At 42.5% G+C, this 27,181-nt stretch overlaps 1 protein-coding gene and 1 non-coding gene across 2 annotated transcripts in view; one reads left to right on the top strand and one right to left on the bottom strand.

Moving 5' to 3' along the window:
• Positions 1–27,181, bottom strand: part of LOC131102328 (POU domain, class 2, transcription factor 2) — a 43,311-nt gene that overhangs the window by 9,301 nt on the left and 6,829 nt on the right. The gene's annotated exons all lie outside the window — the stretch shown is intronic.
• On the top strand, positions 40–121 carry trnas-cga (transfer RNA serine (anticodon CGA)). The gene has a single exon. It is a non-coding gene; the product is annotated as a tRNA-Ser (tRNA).

Genomic DNA, 27,181 nt, shown 5'->3' with positions numbered 1-27,181 from the left:
TCCTGACAGTGAAATCTGCTGCTTTATTAGCATCAACCCGTCACGGTGGCCGAGAGGTTAAGGCGTTGGACTCGAAATCCAATGGGGTTTCCCCGCACAGGTTCGAATCCTGTTCGTGACGAGCTGAACTTTTTACAAATTTCCCCACAGAGCGACGAATAAAGGCATATCTTAATCTTAATCAACAATCTAGATCAGGGGTGGGCAAACTTTTTGACTCGCGGGCCGCATTGATATAACAAAATTTTAATATTTTACACGTAACAGTCCACCTGGTATTATTGTATCTGTAAAATTGTCATGCAATCTGCTATTATTATTTATTATTTTATATTTATTTAAATATTTTAAAAATAATAAAATATTATAATAATTAAAATAAAATTAAAATAATAATAATTATATTATTATAATGTAAAATATGCAAATATAACAATATTATTATATATAATTAATATAATAATTAGCATTAATATAATAAATATAATAATCATAATAGTTATAATAATAATATAATAATTATTATTTTAATTTTTATTATTATTATGTGCTTGTGTCTCTTTCTTCAGGAGCACTTTGTAAACAACAGACCATGTCAAACAACGAAATTGATACAACCAACAAAAGGTTGGCTCAGGCCATGATGCCAGGTTGTATGTTGAGTTTAAATTAAATACTTTTGAAAGATTGGGCGGGCCGTATTCAAACACTTGGCGGGCCGGATGTGGCCCCCGGGCCGTAGTTTGCCCACCCCTGATCTAGGTGGTGCCACTACAACGCTCATTTTATAGATTGAAAGTTTTTTTTTTTAAATATATAACTAATTACACTTGTGGAGACGTCATTCCATGACTAATTCAACTATTTTTGGGGGAAAGCAACATGAATAATAACTTTTACTCCAACAGTGTAGACCGGACACAATACAAGATGCAGAGTGGATGGCGCTGCAGTTGCACACAGCTGCCAAAGGGTGGCAGCACCCGCTAGTAGCAAGGTACTACACGACTGAGGCCTCAATAGTAGCACAAATGATCAAATGATCGTGCCAAATATCATCACCAAAGTTATTGTCACCAAAACATCAGAAAACATGGAAGTTATATCCTTTCAAAAATTGACATTTTAGTGCGACTGGTCACATAATGCATGTTTCGTTACTGCCTGTGAGCTTGTGTGTGTGTGTGTGTGTGTGTGTAATGGGATGGCTGGAGGGGTCGCAAACTGGCCTCCTAACAACATGCCTCCCCTTTATTGTTGCCCACCCACCCCGCCTCAGTTACGCCTGTCAGGGGCCCGTGACAGACGGCGCGTGGGTTCGCGTGTGTGTGTGTGTGTGGTTGAATGAGTTGAATGTGTGTGTGTGGGGGGGGGGGGGCAGCACAGTTTGGCGTGTGGAGGTCAGAGGTCAGGCACATGGTAGTGGCCATGTCCTCCTTATACACACACACACACAAGCTGCTTGCCGCCTGCCTTTCCCACCTGTCCCATCTCACACACACACACACACACACACACACACACACACTCGACTGCTCACTTCAGCATATGTTTTGCACGCCAACAAAGACAACCAAAAATGATAACTAACCCAAAATTATATAATTATTCATTATAAAAGCTCATTTGTGTTTTAGTAAATAACATTTGTGTGCCCCCCCCAACCCACCCCAGCAAAACCACCAAATAAGAAAACTCGTCTCATAATTTTGTCTTTTTATATCATGACTTTTTGTCACATAATTATGACTTTTTATCCCAGAATTTCGACTTTTCATCTCCTAATTCTGACTTTTTATGTCAGAATTTTGAGGTTTTTTTCAATCTCAGAATTTCAACATTTTTATTGACTCCTAATTTTGACTTTATCTCGTAATTTGGACTTTTTATCTAATAATTACGGCTTTGTATTGGGATATTTTTCTTTTTTTTCTGTGTTTTCTGTATAAAAATGTGCTATTGGTAAAGTTTGAGATGCAGATTTTAGCTAACAAAGCTAATCATTCCTCGTTCCTTTCCATGCTGAGGCAAACTTCCTCCTTTTTGCTTCATGCTGACCAGCTACAAAAAGTGCCGGACACACACACACACACACACACACACACACACACACACAGTAGCGGTTGCCAGGCAACAGCAAGAAAGATGATTGTGTGTGTGTTGGTCATTAAGAAGGAAGATGTCTGCTAATGCGGTGTAATGGTGGTGGTTCCGGTGGGTCACACGTGTTCTAAACCACAAAGTGGGAGGGACAGTTTGGCGTTCAGGACGCCCGTCCAGGTTGATGGCGCTTCTCGCCCACAAAAAAAAAAAGAAAGCAAAGTCCCTTGAGTGTTTATTATATCTGATAGAGCAGCTCTTTCTCGCACCACATATTTCTGCGCCGATCGATTCCTCCGACTCCCGACAAGACAATAATCGCAGCGCCTTCCCGCCGCCATTATTACCGGCCTCCCCGAGGACAGCACAGCGCCGCCATGGAGCCAAGCAAATAAACAAAAACCGAGACGGGGGCTTCCTGTTGGAGGGGTGGGGGGGTGGCGAAGAAGGACACTAATGAGCAGGTGGACAAGATGGCGGCAAAGAGGGGCGTGGACAATGGTGGCAGGATTCAGGACTGAGGGACGGCGAGGGCAGAGATAACGAGCTGTGGAATAAAAAATGGCCACCGCAGGGCGGCGGCAGCAAAGCATGCTGGGAAGTCAAAGGAAAGTCCACTTTTTTCTCCAAGGCAAAGGATGCGTGAAGAAAGGGCGCAGGACGGGGAAAGGGACAGGAATCAGAAGATAAATGAGACGTAAAACGTCATCCCGATGATTGGCTGAGGAGGGGGCGGAGAAAGGCGTGGGGGGGGGGAAAGTCATAATTAAAAGCTAAAAAGTGGATATCGCAAGATTAAAAGTCATAGTTATGAGGTAAAAATGTGAATTTAGGAAAAGTGTGAAATTAAAAGTCATAATTCTGAGATTAAAAGTCATAATTATCAGATCTTGTCAAAAATTACGAGATTAAAAGAAATAATAATAATAATAATAATGAAAAGTATAAAATGCGAGATAAAATGTCAGAATTATGAGATAAACCCTACTTAGGAGATTAAGGTGAGGATTCCAAGATATAAAAGTCCTAACTAGGAGATCCAAAGTTAAGAAGTCATCATTATGACATAAAAAGTGGAGCTCCGCCCTCTGATTGGCTCCCCATTATCATCTTGTCTTCACTTTCTTTGGCATGCACACACAAACCACCCCCCCTCCCCCCCAGCCTTCACCATCATCACCTCAATCTGATCTTTGCTCCAATACCCCCCCCCCCCCCCCCCGCTTAAATCACCTCATCAATTATTGAGTGTATTTATTCTAACTGCATTCATTATAAAATAGCTGTGGCCGGAGGAAGGAGGATGCAGGATAGAGGAAGGAGGATGCAGGATGGAGGATGCAGGAAGGGAAGGAGGAAGGAGGAAGGAGGAAGGAGGAAGGAGGAAGGAGGAAGGAGGAAGGAGGAAGGAGGAAGGAGGAAGGAGGAAGGAGGAAGGAGGAAGGAGGAAGGAGGAAGGAGGAAGGAGAGGAGAATGGAGGAGAGGATAGAGGAACGAGGTAGGAGGATGGAGGAAGGAGGAGTGGATGGAGGTGAGGATAGATGAACGAGGTAGGACGATAGAGGAAGAAGAGAGGAAGGAGGATAGAGGAAAGAGGATACAGTAAGAAGGAGATGATGGAAGAAGGAGGATGGAGGATAGAGGAAGGATGAGAGGAAGGAGGATAGAGGAAAGAGGATACAGTAAGGAGGAGAGGATGGAAGAAGGAGGATGGAGGAAGGAGGAAAGAGGATGGCGGAAGGAGGATAGAGGATGGAGGATAGAGGAAGGAGGATAGAGGATAAAGGAAGGAGGATAAAGGATAGAGGAAGTGGGATGGAGGAGAGGATAGATGAACGAGGTAGGAGGATAGAGGAAGGAGGAGAGGAAGGAGGATAGAGGAAAGAGGATACAGTAAGAAGGAGAGGATGGAAGAAGCAGGAAGGAGGAAGGAGGAAAGAGAAAGGAGGATAGAGGATGGAGGATGGAGGATGGAGGATGGAGGATGGAGGATGGAGGATGGAGGATGGAGGATGGAGGATGGAGGATGGAGGATGGAGGAAGGAGGATGGAGGAAGGACAAGGAGGATGGAGGATGGAGGAAAGAGGAAGGAGGATGGAGGATGGAGAATAGAGGAAGGAGGATAGAGGAAGGAGGATGGAGGAAAGAGGAAGGAAGATGGAGGATGAAGGATGAAGGATGGAGGATGGAGGAAGAAGAATGGAGTATGGAGGAAGGACGGAGGAAGGAGGATAGAGGAAGGAGGATGGAGGATGGAAGAAGGAGCTAAAGCAAGGTGGAGAGAGGGGGGCTAGTAGTAAATGGGTGAAAGGGGGGAATTGGTGTGGGGGGGTAGGAAATTGGTGTGGCTAGCGGAACAGAACACCCCCCACCCGACCAACCCCCCCCCCCCCCCCCCCCCCCCCACACACACACACACCACACACACCCTTCCCGGCTCTGCTTTGTATTCTGCGGAGATGACAGGGGAAGCTTTATTGCTCTGAGTCGGTATCGATCGGGGCCCTGCCGAGGGGGGGAGCCGGACCGCCGAGCATCGGAGGCCCTTTTGCAGCGCCCCACTTCCATCTTCCACCCCCCCGCCTCACAGCGGCCAAACGCACCCTTTGATTTCCCTCAATCCGCCATCAGTGCCAACACCTCACACACGCCTTCCACTCGTACACACACACACACACACACACACACACACACACACACACACACACACACCTGTCCTGACCCTAATCCCACAGCGTGACCGTCCTCAGTTCCAGCAAGGGAGGGGATCAGGGTGCCAACGGGCAGATTGAGAATTTGGGGATATACGAGAAGGGATTGGGGGTCCAAAGTAAGGCCTCGGGATGGAGGGATGAGAGGAGGTGGAGCGGGAAGGTGAGCAGTATCATCCTGCTTTCTTATACACACACACACACACACACACACACACACACTGAAGAGCTGCTTTGATTTGAACATTTTTGCCTTTCACATGAAATGATAATGATATAGGCAAGCGTGCGTCCATGTAAAAAAGGGAAGCGCTCAAACCACAGACTTAATATTTTTAACTAGAAATACAATGAAAGTGTATGAAAGGAGTGAAGGGCATAATAATATAAGGTAATAATATAAGGTAATAATATAAGGTAATAATATAAGGTAATAATATAAGGTAATAATATAAGGTAATAATATAAGGTAATAATAGAAGGACAAAAGGCTGAAGTGTTGATAGAAATGTAAGCTTTGGGGGTCGGTGGAGTGCTCTTCAAATGTCTGCAAGGTTGGAAGGTCTGCAGTGCATGTGAGTGCCACTTCTGAACAGTCCAAATATAATACATACAGTATAGTATAGTATAGTATAGTATAGTATGCCCCCCCCTCTTCCAGCAAAAAAGAAAAAATGGTGCTTTATGTTGTAGAAAATGTATATATCTATTTCTATTAGTGCGGAAACTAAATAAACCGTCATTAATCCATGTGTGGGCTGCACGGCGGTCGAGTGATTAGCGCACAGACCTCACAGCTAGGAACCCAGGGTTCAATTCCACGCTCGGCCATCTCTGTGTGGAGTTTGCATGTTTGGGTTTTCATGCGTGGGTTTTCTCCGGGTACTCCGGTTTCCTCCCACATTCCAAAAACATGCTAGGTTAATTGGCCACTCCAAATTGTCTATAGGTATGAATGTGAGTGTGAATGGTTGTTTGTCTATATGTGCCCTGTGATTGGCTGGCCACCAGTCCAGGGTGCCAAAAGATAGCTGGGATAGGCTCCAGCACCCCCGTGAGGATAAAGCAGTAGAAAATGAATGAATGAATAATCCATGTGCTGTTATGATGGCAGACGGAGGCACCATAGCGTCCCCACTCAGAGTTTGTCGCTCTATAATAACCGAACACATCAACCATAACGTATCTCCAACTCACAAAGCAGTCTCCACTCCTCTCGTCATGGGAACGACACTTCCTCGCGGTCACCACACGACCACCAGATGCATTCACGGACACAACAACTTTCCAGTGAGGTGACATTACCTGGAATCAAGCCCTCCTGGAATCAAACAGCCTGTCACAGCCTCCCCAGAGCTCAAACAAAAACGTTCACTTCTTCTTCAAGAAGTATGTACCAGCAGCACAGCGTTTGAAAAGTACTAAAGGTTTCCCATGGACCTCCGTGGCATCACACTGGCTGCTCTGCGTGTGTGCCCGAATACAGTGCACCATGCTGGGCCACAGCAGGCGGCTCCTCCTGCTCTATGTATAAGGTTCTTCTGATAGTAGTGATGTAGTAGTAGTAGTAGTAGTAGTAGTAGTACTCATGATATTTGATTTGAACAAATCAGCAGCTACACTCGGTCGAGTTCTTCTTATCTCCAAGTGTACATTTTTACAAATTAGGTATAAAATTCCGGGTACTCCGGTTTCCTCCCACATTCCAAAAACATGCTAGGTTAATTGGCCACTCCAAATTGTCCATAGGTATGAATGTGAGTGGGAATGGTTGTTTGTCTATATGTGCCCTGTGATTGGCTGGCCACCAGTCCAGGGTGTTGAATGAATGATATGAATGATATGCCTTTATTCGTCCCACAGTGGGGAAATTTGCATCAAGTGGGGGGAGAAGGAGGGGGGGACAACACGAGGAGAGGGGAGGGGAAAAAAACAACAACTCCAAACTAGACTCTTAGATGAAGGAGTACAGTGTGGGACCGTTAAAAAAACCTCGGCATACAAATCGGCAGGTGTTCCCCCGCCTCTCGCCAGAAGACAGCTGGGATAGGCTCCAGCACCTTCACGACCCTAGTGAGGATAAGCGCTAGAAAGTGAATGAAAAGGTATAAAAGATGTTATCAACAACACTAATCATCGTATTAGTTATCATATTAGTTATCATATTAGTCTTGAGAAGCAGAAAGTTATGAGTTTGAAAAAAAAAAGTTACTGTATATCTCCTATAACAATAAATAATATGGTGAAATGGAGACCATATTCTTTACATAAGCAGGTTGTCAAAATAAGACATGGCTCTCCTCAGTCACTAAATACAGCTATTTGGTGGATGCGGGCCGAGCGAACCGACGGTCCGGCTCAGGCGGTGGACTGTCTGGAGGGGCGGAAGGGTCCTCAAGGCCACCAAGCGCCCCCCCGACCTCCTCCTAGCCAGTGGCCGCAGAGTGGCTGTTATCTCTATTTTTACACTCCTTCCATCAAGCCATCAACAGACCGCCGTAGACCCACTTATGTCCTTTCACCAACACACACACAACTGTATGAGTCATCAAGCGTGTTTGTCCCGCAGGTTCGATCCCGGTGTTGGAGTTAAGCTAGTTTAGAATTAGTGTTGTTTTTTTTTTGTTTTTTTTTTTAAGGTAAAAGCTGCTATTTCTTCAAGGTCGTTTCAAGCGAAGCACAAAGAAACACACTTTCAAATAATGAAAGCTGCTTTTAAATCCTGCAGTTTAAAACCAGGAACAGGAAACACAGGAAAGAACATCAATATGAAATATAAAACACACACACACACACCACAGGTGTGCAGTGGAGGTAATTGTAGCCTTGTAGAAAGAATAGGTGTGTGTGTGTGTGTGTGGATGACATCAGTTGGGGGTGGATGACAATAATGAGCAATTTATAGAAGTCTCTCATGATGTGTGTGTGTGTTCAGACAGCAGGAGACAACATGCTTCTCACTGTTACATTCTGCTTTGCACAATGTGTCTTTATTACAAACACCATAATCACCTCCTTTATTCTCACTATACTCTCTCTCTCTCTCTGTTTGTGTGTGTGTGTGTGTGTGCACAAGAGATGAAAGCATGCAAGGGCACGCTGCAGTGTTACTATGACACACACACACACACACAAACGCAGTGGCTTGCTGGGTGACCTAGCGCCATTTCACACTAGTGACCAGTACAAATTGGATAAGGCTCCATTCTCTCTGCACCAGCACACTTTTACACACACACAACGTACACACACACACACAAAACAGGCTCAAAATGGCTGAAATGCTGAAAACATGAACTGTTATCAAGCTGGTTTTCCTACATCAGGGGTCTCAAACTCAATTTACTTGGGGGCCACTGGAGCTAGGGTCTGGGTGAGACTGGGCCGCATCAGGTTTTCCCAAAAAAAACAAAAGCGCATTTATTAAAAATGAAAAAATTAAAAAAAACTTTGCTTTGGTTCCAATTTTCTACAAGAAAAGCTCTGATAAAACATTCCACTGTTCTCAAATATCTTAATTTCTATTTTTCTACACAAAATAAGATGAAAAATAAATAAACAAATCAAGAATAAAGAAAATCGATCAACCAGTAATAAATAAATAAATATAATAATAATAAAACGGCAAATAATAAAAACTTAAGAAACCACATATAGTTGGTGGGTAGACAAATTATTTATTTCAGATTAAAATGAACAAAGCATTATTAGAGCCCTGTAGACATGACAAAACACGACTATAGTCACATTTATACTCTTTTTATTTACAACATATTGCGCAACTGCAGGGTCTTGAGACACATGCTAACTCGCAAACTAGAGAGCTAGCGACCTAAACGGTAGCCTTCAAGTTATTTCCTTTAAACTTAAATAGCCAAAAACTTACCACTTCCACACGGATAGGGAGGATAACTATTAAGAGTTATTTAACCTTTAACATGAACATTAATCAAACGTAATAATTTTTTCTGGGTACATGATACCATACAGCATCCATATCAAACTTGCGCGGGCCGCACTAACATTAAATTTTCATATCAAGGCGGGGGCCTCAAACTAGTGTCCTGTGGGCCACATTTGCGCACTTATGCGTAGTTATTTAAGTGCACTTGAAATGGTTAAAATGGTGCAGATGAACAATCTGTGGCTAAATTAGTGCACTTCCTTACTTACACTTTGAAACGCTCAATTATGTTTGGAGACGTGCCAGTTTAGTGCAAAAGTCATGCGTGTCCACAATAATTACTTATCTGATTGCGATTCATATGGTCAAATTTGTGCAGAGTTCAATGAGTTGTGTGAATTTTGTGCTGTGAGTGCGCTGAAAGCGATGGTGCAAATGCTGCAAAGACCATAAATTCATGTTTCAGTTTGGAAGTGCACTTTAACCAAACTCCAAAAGTCATGTGTACAAACTCATAGCAAATGTAAATTGCAGTTTGTGTGAGTATTTGTACTGTGAAGTATTTGTACTGTGGAGTGTTTGTACTCGCAGCGGAGGCTGGCGGTGTTTACCCGGGTTGACGGGGGCAGGCGGGGTGATATCTCACGCTAATCAATAAGCCAAGGAACCAGGAGTGTGTGTGTGTGTGTGTGTGAGTGGGGGGGCTCGGTGGTAAGGAAAGCAAGTTATCTCCAGTCATTAAGGCGGAGGGATTCCCGCACGGCGAGGAGGGAGGGGCGGGGTCGGGGAAAGACCGGCGCTCATTGAGAAAAAGAGCGTGTTTGGCATGAAGAGAAAGCAGACAATTATCGTTATTGATTAAAGGCAGTCAGCCAACGCGGCCCAGACGGAAAACTATGGCCGGATCAATAGAGATGGAGGGAGGGGGCACGGGGAAGGTGCGATGACGAAGCAGTGAGTTGTAGCGTGGAAGAGAAGGCCGGGGCACGGGAAGTGTCGGCCATATTTGACTTGTTTATGTTGGCAGCCTATCAATCGCTACAAGCCCTTTCTACTTCTCTGACTCCATTCTTCTCAATCCTCACCCCCGCCTCAGACGGGGGTCATCCTGATGGCGACGGAGGTGCTGTAAGTGAGCAGGATGGAGGATTGTAGGTCTGAGACCAAATGGCACTTAAACGCCTCTCAAAGTCACACGGCTTTATTGATGCTTTGGACGGATGCCAGATTGCTTCGCCGTGCGGGCGCGCATGTGTGTGTGTGTTTGTGTGCGTGTGTGTGCTGATTGCCATGTTTATGGCACACAACGGTGCTAGAAGCTTCTTGACTGAAACGTGTAGACAAAGCAGATGAAGATGGAGGGGAAAGGCTGCAATGGAGGAGCTCTTTTGCAACTCGAGTGTTTAAAAATGGTTTTTCATATCTACTTTTTATGTTTTATGTACTTTTTTATATGTTTGTGCACACGTGGTGGTAAGAAGGACCGGGACAAAACTAGGATCTGACCAACTGTACCTGTGGATGTTTCCTAATCAAAGATCATGACATTACTACTACCAGAGTATAGAGGGGAGGGAGACACCTGCTGTGGCCCAACAAGGTGCACTGTATTCGGGTGCCTGTGCCGAGCAGCTAGTGTCCCTCTACGGAGGTCAGGAGGAGCAGAGTACAGAGAAGAAGGAGTCACCTGGCTCCTATGCTTGGATGTATTGGTATGACAGGAATTTTTGGAGGGGGAAGTTTTCAAAATAAGGGCACATTTTCCAGAAAAAAAGAAAAATGTTTTCAATAAATAAAAATGACGTTCAGGAGGGGGCTACTTAGTGTTTTTGAGTACATTCCATGATGAATAAGCTGGGTAAAGACATGCGTTTGGGGAAATAAGTCCCCAGACAAATGTTAACAATATCTAATCAACTTCTATGAGGCTCCACTTTTAATGGTTCATTCCGTTTTTATTGGCCAATTCTGTGATTCCGTTAAACGGGACATTACAAGGCCCTACGTGCCATTCTTCCAAAATAACCACATGCTAGTCAAAGTTACTACATAATTAAAATTAATAAAAATATATTTGTAGACCAGGGTTCAATTCCACCCTCGGCCATCTCTGTGTGGAGTTTGCATGTTCTCCCCGTGCATGCGTGGGTTTTCTCCAGGTACTCCGGTTTCCTCCCACATTCCAAAAACATGCTAGGTTAATTGGCCACTCCAAATTGTCCATAGGTATGAATGTGAGTGGGAATGGTTGTTTGTCTATATGTGCCCTGTGATTGGCTGGCCACCAGTCCAGGGTGTACCCCGCCTCTCGTCCGAAGAAGACAACTGGGATAGGCTCCAGCACCCCCGTGAGAATAAGCGGTAGAACCTGAATGAATGAATGAAAAACATATTTGTGTCTAAAATGTGTAAAAATTTTGTATTTTGTTTAAATCAAGACAACCCAAAGTGCGGCCCGGGGGCCATTTTTGGACTGCATCTCATGTTTGTGCAACAAAAACGTGGACAGAGACACGAGACAAATCCCTGACTGTAACACAAGTTTGTTTAGTAAATGTATCAACCCTGCTGAGTGTTGCCTACACACACACACACACAAACATACACACACACACAGCGGCTCCCCGAGTCAGACACAGTTAGGTGCCTCATCCACATTCTAGCTCCATGTCCAGTGTTTTTTTGGCATGAACACACACTCCAACTAACGAAAGATGAAATGTGTACAAGTGTTGCCTTGCATGAAATCACCAGCGATCATTGAGTTGCACTGTGAAGGTGTTTTGTATGCGGGACTGATTACGGCACGGGAAGGATGCCGATGGACGGCGTGGAGTGAGAAGCAGCATTAGCTGCGCTGAGGGCCGAGCTGAAGCCTTTCTTTGCATTTCAATGTGAGGTGCAGCCTCCATTATTTATGACGCTTTACACCTCAAAACCACCACAGCCTGCCTCATCCCCATAGTAACCACTTGCACACACACGCACACACACACACGCACACACACACACAGTACCGAAGAGAGGTCCTGGACCAGGCCGAGCCAGGCTGGCACTTTGGACTCAGGGTGGCGTCACATGACCACAGGAAGGGCGGTTTGTGTAGAAAGTGCATGTGAGCACTCAACAGCAGCTTGAACTTGTTTACTATACAACATATACATGTATATATATATAGGGTGTATATATATATATATACATAACTATACAACATATACAGTCCATTCATTGAGCATTACCAATAAGTACGCTTTCTTCTATATCCAGTATTTACTTTGTAAATACGTTTGTATCCAAATTTGACTCCTTTTAATATTTTCATTCTTAATGTCTTTACTTGCTCAGACTAGTGCTGTCCTATCTGTGTGTTTCATCTCCCATTCAAACGTCATCCGTTACTGCTAAAAGACTAGATAGGACAGCGCTAGCTCAGACTAGTGCTGTCCTATCTGTGTGTTTCATCTCCTATTCAAACAAACGTCATCAGTTCCTGTTAAAAGACTAGATAGGACAGCACTAGCTCAGACTAGTGCTGTCCTATCTGTGTGTTTCATCTCCCATTCAAACAAACGTCATCAGTTCCTGCTAAAAGACTAGATAGGACAGCGCTAGCTTAGACTAGCGCTGTCCTATCTGTGTGTTTCCTCTCCCATTCAAACAAACATCATCAGTTCCTGCTAAAAGACTAGATAGGAACACGCAAGCTCAGAATATCGCTGTCCTATCTGTGTGTTTTATCTCTTATCCACAAAGGCTTCAACAGTTCTTGCTAAAAGGCTAGCTCCAAGACAGAGCTAGCTCAGACAGCTGTCCTATCTAGTCACGAAGCATGAACCAATGAAGGACATCCCAAAAGAGAGATGAAAAGTTCTCTAAGACATCCTGAACGGTAAGAAGGAGATTTGCTGGTAAATGAAATAATTAAAGGGCGGCATGGTGGGGTCAAGTGGTTAGTGCGCAGACCTCACAGCTAGGTAGGAGACCAGGGTTCAATTCCACCCTCGGCCATCTCTGTGTGGAGTTTGCATGTTCTCCTGCGTGGTACTCTGGTTTCCTCCCACATTCCAAAAACATGCTAGGCTAATTGGCCACTCCAAATTGTCCATAGGTATGAATGTGAGTGTGAATGGTTGTTTGTCTATATGTGCCCTGTGATTGGCTGGCCACCAGTCCAGGGTGTACCCCACCTCTCGCCCGAAGACAGTTGGGATAGGCTCCAGCACCCCCGCGACCCTCGTGAGGAAAAAGCGGTAGAAAATGAATGAATGAAATAATTAGCCAAATTAGCCATGAATCATATTTCCACCTGTTAGGACAGAATAAAGGAGGAAAAAAAGCGCCCAAACGATCTTTGTCAGGTTCAAAAGTGCAGACTCAGATGAAATGCGAGCGCTGCATGTCGTCGGGGCGAAGGAGGGCGGCCCCGGCGTGCATTTCAAGTGCAAAATGAAAGTAATGTAATAAGCGCGGGGGCCAGAAGGGATGAGTCGCTCCATGGCGGAAGATTTCTCCATTTCCCCAATTAGATGCCAGATGACCCCCCCCCCAACCCCCAGCCAGGCAACAATAGTTTTGGCGCGCGGCGTCCCCAACATCTGCCAGACATTAGTCAAACACTCCATCGGCTAAATGATGGCTTGTGTGTGTGTGTGTGTGTGTGTGTGTGTTTTTTTTGGGGGGGGGGGTTGTAAATTACAATGGCAAAGAGGGCTAATATCCATCAGTGCGTCCATCTGCGAGCGTGTGTGTGTGTGTTCGGACAAAAGCCTGCTGCCGCTACGCCGGCCAAAAGCTCCGCTGGTCAGACTTAATGAACCTTACCCTGCACCCCCCCCCCCCCCACCACTCTCCCCTCCATAACGTCCACACCACCCATCCCCCCCAACCCAATGCTTCCATCCAACGCTACTTTGCCTTGCAGTGGCCGTGTCACTGCTAATATTGACGACCCCCCCATACACACACACACACACACAGTCCCCCCCCCCCCCACACTGCTGTTGTCCACATCTCACCTCATCCATAGTAGACAGTATTGATTTTCAGCACAGAAAATAAAAAAGACCATGAATTTTAATGCCTCACTGTCAGTCTGTCCATCCTCCTGTGTGTGTGTGTGTGTGTGTGGACCCCCCCAACCCCCCCATCCCTCGTCTTCTTTTATTCTTTGAGCCATCTCGTTGTCTGTCCATCCTTCCTCCCTCCCTGGCTGCTATTCTGTCCTCCTTATCTCAGCTATCTCTCTGTCCTTTCACCCCCCCCCCCCCCCACCATCACCTCCCCCACCCCCCACCCCTTCCCTCACCGAATCTGCTTTTTCCTGAGGGAAGGATAGGATGGAGAGGCAGGTGATGTGTGTTTGCAAGCAGCATCAAGCAGCAGCCATGGTGGACGGAAAAGGGAAATATAAGACGCATCAGGAGTCGTTCGTTCATCAAATGGCAAAGACCATTTAAAAATAAATAAAATCAAAACTTCTTTTTTCTGTTATGCTTTTATTCCTGTCGTTCAATTGAAAAAGTGAAACTTTTATATTGTCTAGATTGACTGGAGTTATGATTCATCTATCAAATTGATCAGCTATTTATCTACTATTGCTTTTTTCCATTCATTTTTTTCGGTTTAAAAATGTACATTTCATCCTCTCAAACGTGGATATTTTGGAATTTCCTGGAAAGATACCATGTCTGGAATGATCTAATAATGTCTAATGTCTAATAATGGTAAAAAGCATATTTAGAAGGTGGTCTTATTTTCTCTTACTATATTCTACTATGTTAGTAATAGTATTACCATAAGTCCCTCATAAATCCCCTTATTTTTACTTTATGAAAAAAATTATGTTATTTTTCAGAAAAGTTGATCCCCCAAAAAAGTTCACTTATTTTTTTGGAAATGCTTTCCTATTTTCACAGAAATTTTTCATAGAAATTTTTTCTTATAAAGGTTTTGTCTTAGTTTCAAGAAAGAACTTCTGAAAAATGTGCTTTATTTTTGCCAAATGTTCTCAAATGTGTTTTATTTTGTTTGCCTAATGCGATTATTATTTTAAAAAACATTCTTATTTACAGGAAAGGTTAGCTTATATACTTATTTTTTGTAAATTTCACTTATTTTCTGGAAAAATATCCCTTATTTTTTATCTTTTTCTCCATCAAATTCTCTTACTAAAATACAAAGCATCTGCATGGACAAAGTGTTTTCCTTTCACACAGAATACGGGTCACTTGATGGACGTGGAGGTAAAAAAGGAGGGTAAAAGGGAGAAAAGTGAGGCCACTTGAGGATGCTGAAACACTGTCATTTGACCCCCCCCCCTCCGACACGCTGACAACAAGCCTCAATCACTGGCGGCGTCTGCCTGTCACGCTGACATTATGGCTCCAAAAATCAATAACAAAAGCCTCAGCGCGTCCACTTCAGATTTTCATTTACAAAAAGAGCAAACGCACTCGCTCGGTTTGCTAAGCTAACCAGAAAACGCAAGATTTGGCTTTGAGGAAAAGATGGGCTCGTACACCGCCACGGCAACGTTTGACCCTTGTGATGCTAAAAACGACAAAATGGCCGCCTCTCCATTGCCGCACTCACACTTTTCATTCTTTCCAGTGCAGAAGTGTCTGCGTGCTGGGAAAATGCAGTACACTGTCGTCAAGGAACTAAGACAATAAGGAAACTTTTCTGGAAATCTTTTTTTTTCTTTCCCGGGAATTAAGACAAAAATAATAGATTTTTTTTCAGAAGATAAGACAACTTTTCCTGAAAATAAAATATTTTTTCAGAAAAAAAAATTACAGTATGTTAGGCAAAAAAAAGTAAAATAAAATGTTATGGAAAATTGAATAATAAAAACATAATAATATCATATATAAAGAATGAACACAATTGTTATTATTATTATACATTTATTTACAATTATATCATATATTATATATAATATATATGTAATTATATATACAGACAATTATATTACATTATATATACAATTATTTGAGCAATTTTTTCAGAAGATAAGACAACTTTTCCTGAAAATAAAATATTTTTTCAGAAAAAAAATTACAGTATGTTAGGCAAAAAAAGTAAAATAAAATGTTATGGAAAATTGAATAATAAAAACATAATATTATCATATATAAAGAATGAACACAATGATTATTATTGTTATACATTTATTTACAATTATATCATATATTATATATAATATATATGTAATTATATATATAGACAATTATATTACATTATATATACAATTATTTGAGCAACACTGAATGTAAATTGCAATCAACTCTGTGCTAGCCAGTGGCTAGCGACCATGCTAACGCAGGTTACACTTCATTAGCCTTGCTAGCAGGCTAATGTGTTTTTTGACCGTGTGAGCACAGCTACGTTTGTCAATGTGTGATGAGCTCCAACTGGAAGCCATATTTGTTAACTGAGGCGGTCTGACCGCCGTCTTACAGAAACACCTCCGCCTGGTCAAAGCGCAGGCCGCGCCGCACGCCTATTAGCGACTAGCCCGCTCGGGCTCTTCGGGGGCGGCGGGTGGCTAGAGGTCGTCCTCCATTTGCGGCGTGACCTTCAGGCCAGCTCAATCAAGCGTCGATTGGGATGTTTTCCAAACTGTGTGTGGGAGGGGGGCCACAGACACGAGCGTCTGGGTTGAAATGTCACCAGAACGGAAGAAAATATTAAAAAATATATATTTTTCCCACTGGATGTATCCTTGATGCTAGCAATGGAGGCCTTTTTCTTTACCAAAAGGACGCCGTTGTCTTTTCTGTGGTTTTGGACTCACCTCCTTCACATAAATACAGGAAGGTAGGAAATCAGCCCTTCAACGTTCCAACCCGGAACCATTTGTGTGTTTGCCGCCTGGGCTCTATGTGAGTGCTAAGGATCATACATGTCTAATACCGCCACAGATGAATGGATGTATGGGATCAAACTGGATAACGTTGCATATTTCTTACGATAGAAGCCAAAAACCTCTGTTTTACCCGTCCATACACGAGCCAGAGCTCAGTTTTTAAGCACAAAAATCACAAAAAATATCTCCACGTCCACGCTAATAAGCTAATATTGCTAAGTCACAAACATATGGGACATTTTAGGGACAATTAGGGACATTTTAATGAAAATAGGGACACTTCTGAAAATTTTGAAAAAATAAGGATATTTTTTCAGAAATCAAGAGAATTATTCTGGAAAACAAGAAAAAATGCTTTTCCATAAAATAAGGAAACTTTTCTGGAAAAAATAAAATCTTTCAGAAAATGAGGGCACTTTCCTGGATATTTTTAGAACAGAAATTAGGGATTTTTTTTTACAATTACAATTACACTAAGGCAACGTTTGTAGAAAATAAGAAAATAACTTTTGACAGAAAATAAGGGAGCTCTTTAAATAATTATTTCATAATTTTTCCTCCACGGAAAATAAGGTCATGCTTTCGCAAAAAAAAATTCCAGAAAATAATGGAAGTAATAATGGAAATAAAAAATAAGAGACATTTTCTACTAGATAGGAAAAAAAATACGGGAACTTTTTTTTTAATACAGAATATTTTTTGCGCGGGGTGGGGGTGGGGGTGGGGGTGGGGAATGTCCAGATTTTGGAACTTTTAAAGAAAAAAATAATAATTCTTTCCTGAAAATAGGAGAGCATTTTCCAAAAAATAAGTGAACTTTTTTGAGGGGTAAACTTTTCTGAAAAATAAGATTTATTTTTTCAGAAAGTAATGCAACTTTTCCAGAAAATAAGGGTATTTATACTAATACTATTACTAATATAGTAGAGTACAGCAAGAGAAAACAAGACAGCTGTTTACACTTTTTTTTTCAGAAAGTAATGCAACTTTTCCAGAAAATAAGGGTATTTATAGTAATACTATTACTAATATAGTAGAGTACTGGCTGACGGCACATTCTATACATACAATTAAACAAAACATAAGGGAACTTTTATGGAATGTAAAAAAAAAATAAAATAGGAGATTTTTCTGAACATAAGGCAACTTTTCTAGAAAATAGATGTATCAATAATATAAACAATACAGTAATAATGGTGCGTCCTTACTACACTACACTACTATTACTATTAATAATAATAATAACAATACCACACCTTGCCAACAATAACTGTTTTATAAACAGTATCATTTATTAGCATAGCTATGCTATGGCCCCTAATCCTTGCATTTTTCTTTATGTGGCCCTCAACCCCCCCGTTATAAATAATTCACCCACACCCACACAGCATCACTTTCATGGCATCCAATCTCGTTAAGTCTGCTCATCTTCTCAAAGTCAAGTCCACCGTCTGTGCGTCCGTCTGGTCAGCTGACCCCTGGGCTCCCTGACCCTGAACCTCTGACCCCAACGGCACCACCCCACCACATCCCAGCCTTTCTGGACAAACAAACCAAAATAACATCCCTGATGTTTGATGCCGCCTGGCCTCTATGTGAGTGCTAAGGATCATACATGTCTAATACCGCCACAGATGAATGGATGTATGGGATGAAACTGGATAATGTTGCATGTTTCTTACGATAGAAGCCAAAAACCTCTGTTTTACCCGTCCATACACAAGCCGGGGCTCAGTTTTAAGCACAAAAATCACAAATAATATCTCCACGTCCACGCTAATAAGCTAATATTGCTAAGTCACAAACATATGGGACATTTTAGGGACAATTAGGGACATTTTAAGGAAAATAGGGACACTTCTGAAAATTTGGAAAAAATAAGGATATTTTTTCAGAAATCAAGAGAATTATTCTGGAAAATAAGAAAAAATGCTTTTCCATAAAATAAGGAAACTTTTCTGAAAAAAGTAAAATCTTTTCCTGGATATTTTTAGAACAGAAATTAGGGATTTTTTTTTTACAATTACAATTACACTAAGGCAACGTTTGTAGAAAATAAGAAAATAACTTTTGGCAGAAAATAAGGGAGCTCTTTAAATAATTATTTCATCATTTTTCCCCCACGGAAAATAAGGTCATGCAAAAAAAATCTCCTTTTTTGTCCTAAATTTCAAATGACATCATCACTAAAACACTACATCTATGTTATAACCAAAAAAAGCATAGCTCACCCCTCCCTTTAGACCCCACCCTCACCCTCCCTCCCCAGGTCCCTGCCCCGGGCCGCTGCCGGATGGCCCCGCTCCGTCCCGAGACTTGAACTTGAGACGTGACACGACGGGCCGGCCAGGCGTGGACGGCTGAAAAGAGAAGAATGGGGGGCGGCTGACGGCTCGCTTGCATATGAATGGGTGGGGGGTCAACGGCGAGGGGAGGGCCGGGGTCAGGGGGTGAAGGGTGAAGGTCGACATCCCCCCCCTCACGGAGCGCACGCTAACAGACGAGCAGACAAAGGCGAAGATGGGGTGGCTCAAACCCCGGATGACCCCCCGCCCGTGAAGAGCCGGGGCGGGGGCTGGGAGATGGGGGGCGCACATGGGCAGGTGCACTACACAAACACACTTAGCGCTGCGGCTGACGCGCAAACACTAAAGCACACACGGATGAACACATGGCATCAATATTTCATAACATTTACATTCTACGTTCAACCGCTTGCCAAATATGGCACGCTAAATGACTCCTATTTACAAAGCACAATATTAACCATATTCAATCATAAGATCATAAATGATGAATGAGCGGGAACTCATCGCTAAGTAAGCTCTGCTTCTTCCTCTTCCTCTTTGCTCTTCTATAAATATCAATTTCTCTCTTGACCGTACATGACAATATTTGCATTTCATTATAAAGACACTTTTCCGGAAAAAAAAAAAGTCTGGAAAATATGGGACATAACATAAGTCGTTTTCCACTCCCGAAAATAAGACATAATTTGGTTCACAAAGCAAAAAAGGATATTAAAGTCAGCACTTTTTTGAAGTGAACAACGCCCACCAAAGTCAGAGGGTCTTGAAGGTTGGTTCTGGTCCAAATTAGGATGATTTGGCCTCCTAATGGGGGGGGGGCTAATGAGTGTGGTTCTGTGTGTGTTAGGGGTCGATAGCCACGGCTGATCCAGGACCATCTAAGCTACACGGACCCCAGTTAGTCAGCCAGCCAGTCAGTCTTTCAGTGACACGCATGGCGCCCGTGCACACGTCTCCTGGCGAGATAGCGATAGCTAGCGCCCGTCCACGCTACACCGCAGTCAGGCTGTGTTACACGCTATCGCCGGTCTGCGAGAGAGATAGGGGGAGGATTTTTTTTGGGGGGGGGGGGGTTCGGGTCGGCCCGGACCCTTTCAAACCCCCCAGAGAGCACAGAGGGACTGAGTGCTGGACCTAAATGCAGAATCTTCTTAGCGCGTACCCCGCCCCCAGGGGATGAAGGCGGGAGAGAATGGTGCTGCCGAGCGGACAGTGGATTTACCATATTCATACCGCTTTTTAGCGATGGAGGGGAGGGGGGGTGGGGGTGGGGGAGGGTTCACCTGTCCTATTTCGCTGCTGTGGCCGCACCAGCACGCATGGCCGCCAAAACCCCGAGGGGGAACCATTAAAGAGAAGTGTGCACATCACATACCACCCCCCCCCCCACATCCCCACATTCACTCTCCCTATATTCCTCAGCCCCTCCCTTGCCTGAGTGCTTCCCTTGTTCCATATGAGCCACGTCCACGCTAATAAGCTAATATTGCTAAGTCACAAACATATGGGACATTTTAGGGACAATTAGGGACATTTTAAGGAAAATAGGGACACTTCTGAAAAATTTGAAAAAATAAGGATATTTTTTCAAAAATTAAGAGAATTATTCTGGAAAATAAGAAAAAAATGCTTTTCCATAAAATAAGGCAACTTTTCTGGAAAAAGTAAAATCTTTCAGAAAATGAGGGCACTTTCCAGGATATTTTTAGAACAGAAATTAAGGATTTTTTTTTTTACAATGGCAACTAAGGCAACATTTGTAGAAAATAAGAAAATAACTTGGCAGAAAATGAGGGAGCTCTTTAAATAATTATAATATAATAATAATAATATAATAATATAATTAAGTTTCCCCCCACGGAAAATAAGGTCATGCTTTCACAAAAAAAATCCAGAAAATAATGGAAGTAATAATAATATGAAAGATATTTTCTACTAGATAAGAAAAAAAAAATTAAGGGAACTTTTTTTTTGAAATACAGAATATTTGGGGGGGGGGGGGGGGTAGGGAAAATGTTCAGATTTTGGAACTTTTAAGGAAAAAAATAATAAAAAAATAATAATTTCTGTGAAAATAGGAAAGCATTTCCCAAAAAATAAGTGAACTTTTTTGAGGGGTAAACTTTTCTGAAAAATAAGATTTATTTTTTCAGAAAGTAATGCAACTTTTCCAGAAAATAAGGGTATTTATACTAATACTATTACTAATATAGTAGAGTACAGTAAGAGAAAATAAGACAGCTGTTTACACTTTTTACCATGATTAGAACTTTCCAGACATGGCATAGCACCCCTATGTCAAAGTTAACTTCCAAAAAATAAGAGACAACAAGCAGCATTTTTCAGAAAGTAAGAGAAGGGCGCTAATGCTAGCTAACAAGAGAAGGTTACAAAGTCACGGCACGCGAGATGGAGATGCGCAAGGAAGGAAGGGGGAGCGGAAGGATGAGAGGTCGAAAGGTGGGGGTAGTGGGGGGTGTCATCGTACAACAGATTAATTTCATTTCTCAGGCTGAGCGCTGCTTTGCAGGAAAAGAAGCAGTGGATCATAAAAGAGGAAGGGGGGGGGGGGGGGTTAGTGATAAGGAGGAGAGCCGGCAGCGACTTTTTCCAACTTTATCTGATCTGGATAATGTGTGTTTGTGTGTGTGTGTGTGTCCGAGGAGGGGGTGGGGGGCTTCACTTTATGATTTTTAAATCAAGTAGCTGGAAAAATGAGTCAGAAGAAAGCAAATATTGTCAGCTGGGGGTGTCACGAGACAAGGCGGTGCAGGGCATTGGTTCCCCGACAACAACACCACACCACATTCTAACATTCCGTTTAAGGAAAGTATAAGGGGACCTCTCTGACAATGAAGGGTACATCTTTCCCAAAGTAAGGGAACTTAACCCTTAGATGCATAAGTGGGTCAAAAATGACCCGGTCAGGTTGTTTTCTTGAAATATCTTTGTGATGAAATTTTTTTATCATTTCATATTCCAGGTATTCCTCAGAAAACATGTTTTTGATATCATGCCATTCACATTTTAAACTTACCTTTAATACATTTTAAGAAATTTTTGTTTTTGTGTTACTGCCCCAACCTTCCATAAGTGGGTCAAAAATGACCCTGTCAGGTTGTTTTCTTGAAATATCTTTGTAATATTTTTTTTTTTATCATTTCATATTCCAGGTATTCCTCAAAAAACATGTTTTTGATATCATACCTTTCACATTTTTAACTTACCTTTTATACATTTTAAAAAATTTAGTTTTGTGTTACTACCCCAACCTTCCATAAGTGGGTCAAAAATGACCCGGTCAGGTTGTTTTCTTGAAATATCTTTGTAAAAAAAAAAATAATTCATATTCCAGGTATTCCTCAAAAAACATGTTTTTGATATCATGCCATTCACATTTTTAACTTACCCTTTATACATTTTAAGATTTTTTTGTTTTTGTGTTACTACCCCAACCTTCTATAAGTGGGTCAAAAATGACCCGCATGCATTTTCTATGGAATTCAATAGGAACCTTTGATTCTTATCAACTCCTAAATATAATACTAAATATCATACAAGTCATTACTCCTAACCAAAATGGCAAAATTAGCATAAAAATGCATTGATTCTAGTATGCGACATTTTTGACCCACTTATGGAAGAGTGTAGGGTCCAGTCACTCATGCATCTAAGGGTTAAGGGAAAATGAAGGCAGGAAAAATAAATACATTGCAATCTACTCATTTTATTTCTTCTGCACTGTGTGTATATGTTCGCGGCCCCGCCTCTGCCCACCAAGGCAAAGAGACAATTTAACAGACTAAAGAGTTGAAATCCATTCATGCCGTTGTTCTATGACTTGAGCCAAGTGTGAGCATTTAAAGGGATGTAACAAAGTGGGAAAATACGATGATAACCATAGAGCCATGGTTCATGTAACATTCATGGCAGTAGATTGAAAGAGCATTGTACACAGTGTGTGTACTCCAGCGTGTGGTTAGTTGAGCAGATTGAAGCACTCACATTTATTAAAAAGCTCCCCGTCGTCTCCTTAGTAGTCCTCCATTGTCATCGCTATACTTCTGTGTCTTTCATACATACATATATAACATATATAATCCCCCCCCCCCCAGCATGATATTACATTTTTCACTCAAAACAGTCACCACGCTGGGGTGGGGGTCAGGCCAAGGAGGGACGTGCCACCTCCTTCTCTGCTGCCCCCGTGCTCATTACCATAAATCCTGTTCGCTAAATTAAATGGGGGGGGGGGCCCTTCGTCACCCTCCCACAAAGAAACTGTGTTGACCAGCGGACACAAAGGAGGCGGATTCCAATCTGACTAACCGCCACTTGTGTCAGCTGACTTTATTAGCTAAATGTAGCTACCACCCCGCCCCCCCAACCCCCAACCCCAAAAAGACCAACACAAAGTCATTGTCAGGTTGGACATACACCACATGGTGCCTTCAGGACACCTGGACTGAGCACACGTGTGGATTACACACGCACGAGGTCGGGACACTGCTGGGTTGGGACCAGTCCATAAGGATGTGTAGAAGGGGGTAAATAGGTTATGTCTACTATATTGGGTAATAGCAGTGTAAAGGTGACTATAGGGGTGCTATTTCATGTCTGGAGGGCTTTAACAATGTTAAGCACTGTATGTAGAAGTAGATGTGGTAAACAAGTTTTCTATATTTTATTTATCTTATTATATATCTACTATAATGGGTGATAGCAGTGTAAAGGTGACTATAGGGGTGTTATTTTATGTCTAGAGGGCTTTAACAATGTTAAGCACTGTATGTAGAAGTGGTAAACAAGTTTTCTATATCTTATTTCTCTTGTTATATATCCACTATAATGGGTGATAGCAGTGTAAAGGTGACTATAGGGGTGCTATTCCATGTCTAGAGGGCTTTAACAATGTTAAGCACTGTATGTAGAAGTAGAAGTGGTAAACAAGTTTTCTATATCTTATTTCTCTTATTATATATCTACTATAATGGATGATAGGAGTGTAACGGTGACTATAGGGGTGTTATTTTATGTCTAGAGGGCTTTAACAATGTTAAGCACTGTATGTAGAAGTAGATGTGGTAAACAAGTTTTCTATATCTTATTTATCTTATTATATATCTACTACGTATAATGGGTGATAACAGTGTAAAGGTGACTATAAGGGTGTTATTTTATGTCTAGAGGGCTTTAACAATGTTAAGCACTGTATGTAGAAGTAGAAGTGGTAAACAAGTTTTCTATATCTTATTTCTCTTATTATATATCTACTATAATGGGTGATATGAGTGTAAAGGTGACTATAGGGGTGCTATTTCATGTCTGGAGGGCTTTAACAATGTTAAGCACTGTATGTAGAAGTGGTAAACACGTTTTCTATATCTTATTTCTCTTATTATATATCCACTATAATGGGTGATAGCAGTGTAAAGGTGATTATAGGGGTGCTATTCCATGTCTGGAGGGCTTTAACAATGTTAAGCACTGTAAGTAGAAGTAGAAGTGGTAAACAAGTTTTCTATATCTTATTATATATCTACTATAATGGGTGATAGCAGTGTAAAGGTGACTATAGGGGTGCTATTTCATGTCTGGAGGGCTTTAACAATGTTAAGCACTGTATGTAGAAGTAAAAGTGGTAAACAATTTTCCTATATCTTATTTCTCTTATTATATATCTACTATACTGGGTGATAGGAGTGTAAAGGTGATTATAGGGGTGCTATTTCATGTCTAGAGGGCACGTTATTTTGGTACTGTGCCATTTTGGGCGTCATGCCTTATCTTTCAAATGTTCCCTTTTCAGTTACGTTCCTCCGTTCCGTTGGACGTGTAGTTTTATGAAGCCAAGCTTAAATGGCTTCATAAATAGGCCGACAAAGTCATCATGGGAGGTGGAAAACATATTTGGAACACAAACTGGATTTGTGTTTGTTGGCGATGGCGACACATTGTGAGGTTTGGGATAAAGGACGGGTGGCGGAGGCCCCCAGACATCCAGATGACATAGCCACGGTGATCTGGGATTAGGTGCATAAGACGCTTATCATTTCCCAGCTCCAACTGTGGAATCTAAGCATACGAAAGAGACAGAAAGGTGGAGAAAGCAATTTAAGTGCAAGTGAAAGCACCTCCCAGATTTGTGTGTGTGTGTTTTTTTTTGCCCCCTGCGCACCTCCAAGATGTTTTAGAGCAGTTAAGATGGTATTTAGAGCTTTTAGCTCAGCAGCCTTTCACTGCCTGTTGTTATCGTGATGTTGGTGATGGTAGTGCTAGCCTTTGTAGCTGCTAATGATAATAACAAAGGTTGCTTATTTTTATCTACTTTTTTCAAAATGAGTTCTTCCTTATTGCTGCTTTTAAGGGGAGGAAAATGCGTGTTCAACAGCTTCACATTTCAGCATACGGGGGGGAATCGAGTCGTTTTCTCAGTTGTACGGCGAGACGGCGCCCAGGTACGCGGCGGAGCTACGAGATGAATGCGCGTGCGGCCTCGCACGCTGAGTGCGTTTCGATTTGCTCTGCACATTGATGTCCACGGAAAAGAAAGGTGCCCCCATGCGCTCGCGGCGGGTGGGGGGGTCATTACCTGGCGGGGGTTTAAAATGGACTGTGGCCAACAAACACCCACGCACGCACACACAAACGCAAAAGTAGTAAAACACGGAGGAATTTTTTTGTCCAATTCAATAAGTGGAAGGTTACACGCATTGGCAACAAAGGTACACTTAGATGTAATTGTCGATGACGTGACCAAAGAGATGCAGTCAAATATAGCCTGAGTGCAGACAATTTGGCCGCTAATGCTTTCTGCAGCCATCATGGCCGTGCACTGTGTGTGTGTGTGTGTGTGTGTGTGTGTGCGTTCGGTAGAGGACAGTGTTTACCTTGATTCGGCTCCTCCTATACGTGTGTCTAATGGCCTATGAATGTTTCCACGGCAACAACAATACTTTGGAGGTGAAGTCCAGTTCATGCGGCAGGTAGCGGCCATCTTGCCAAATGAGGCGCAACGCACAACTTTAGGACAGGCGAAGGTAAATGCACCACGGTTGCCTGAGATGAGCACCCGTGTCTTACAATTGTACAATGAAGATATGAGCACAATTTGGCAGGAAGAAGAAAACCCACGCATTTAGGGAAGCCTGCATATTTGTGGATTTTAGCGCTCTGACCTGACGACCAGGGGCTGAAGGCCACACCGTGACTCTCCTTCCATCTCTTCTATCAATCTTCTTATATAATAATCATCACAACATTCACTGTAAATGTTGACAATGTTGAGCCAAAAATTGAAGGACGGGAGAAGATCTTGCAATAAATAAAAATGAAGTGGCTAATTTTGCCAGCCTCAGTATATTGCCACGTGCTATATGACTCCACCTCCCAACAGGCAGGAAGAGGATTCACGGTTATTCCATAGAACAACGGCATAAACGTAGTGAGCCCTTTTTTTTTTTTTGCAATATATTGTCATGATAAAAAGTGTATTCAGAAGGCGGTAAACAGGTTTTCTATGCTCTATGAAACTACTCAACACGTAAATAAGCAATCCTACTTAGGTAGAAATTCACTTTTCGCAGCCTGTTTTTTGTGTGTTTTTTTTAAGGGTGAAGGAGAAGAGATAAACAACAACACATGAGGTTAAACAATACAACAGGTGGTACTCTACATTTGCAGGGCATGCTCAGGTTGTGTGTGTGTGTGTGTGTCCCAGCATGGGTGTGAGGCAGCTTAACGCAATAAAGCATGTTGTATTGACATCTGTGTTGTGTCTATTGATTCCCCATTATGGAGCTAACAAACCCGCCCGGACGCTTTGTCATTCGCAATCACGTTAGCACAGCCGCTCGCCAACGATGCTGCCCCCTTTTTAAATCCGATCCATACACACACACACACACACACATACACACACCGCATTCCTTCACATCCACAGCGTGCTACACCTCTAACACACACACAGACAGACGACTGTGGCGGCGAGTCAATGGTGCTGATCAATAGCTGTGGAAGGTTAAAACCAATCACACAATGGCCCGCTGTGAGCGGCTCGCAGCTTCCAGATAAACCGCAAATTTGACCTTAACGTGCAATTATTGAATCGTCAACCTGTACCCCCCCCCACCCCCCTACCCACAGCATCACAAAAGAGGTTTGATGCTTTAGGGCAGAGGTAGGGAACCTATGGCTCGGGAGCCAGGTAGGGCTCTTTTGATGACTGTATCTGGCTCTCAAGCATTTCTTACCACAATAAAAATGTATTTTTGCTAACATTTTAAAGT

Source organism: Doryrhamphus excisus, chromosome 14 (genome assembly GCF_030265055.1).
Source record: "Doryrhamphus excisus isolate RoL2022-K1 chromosome 14, RoL_Dexc_1.0, whole genome shotgun sequence".
In the NCBI taxonomy this organism is placed as follows: Eukaryota; Metazoa; Chordata; class Actinopteri; order Syngnathiformes; family Syngnathidae; genus Doryrhamphus; species Doryrhamphus excisus.
This window is presented reverse-complemented; position numbering and strand designations above follow the sequence as displayed.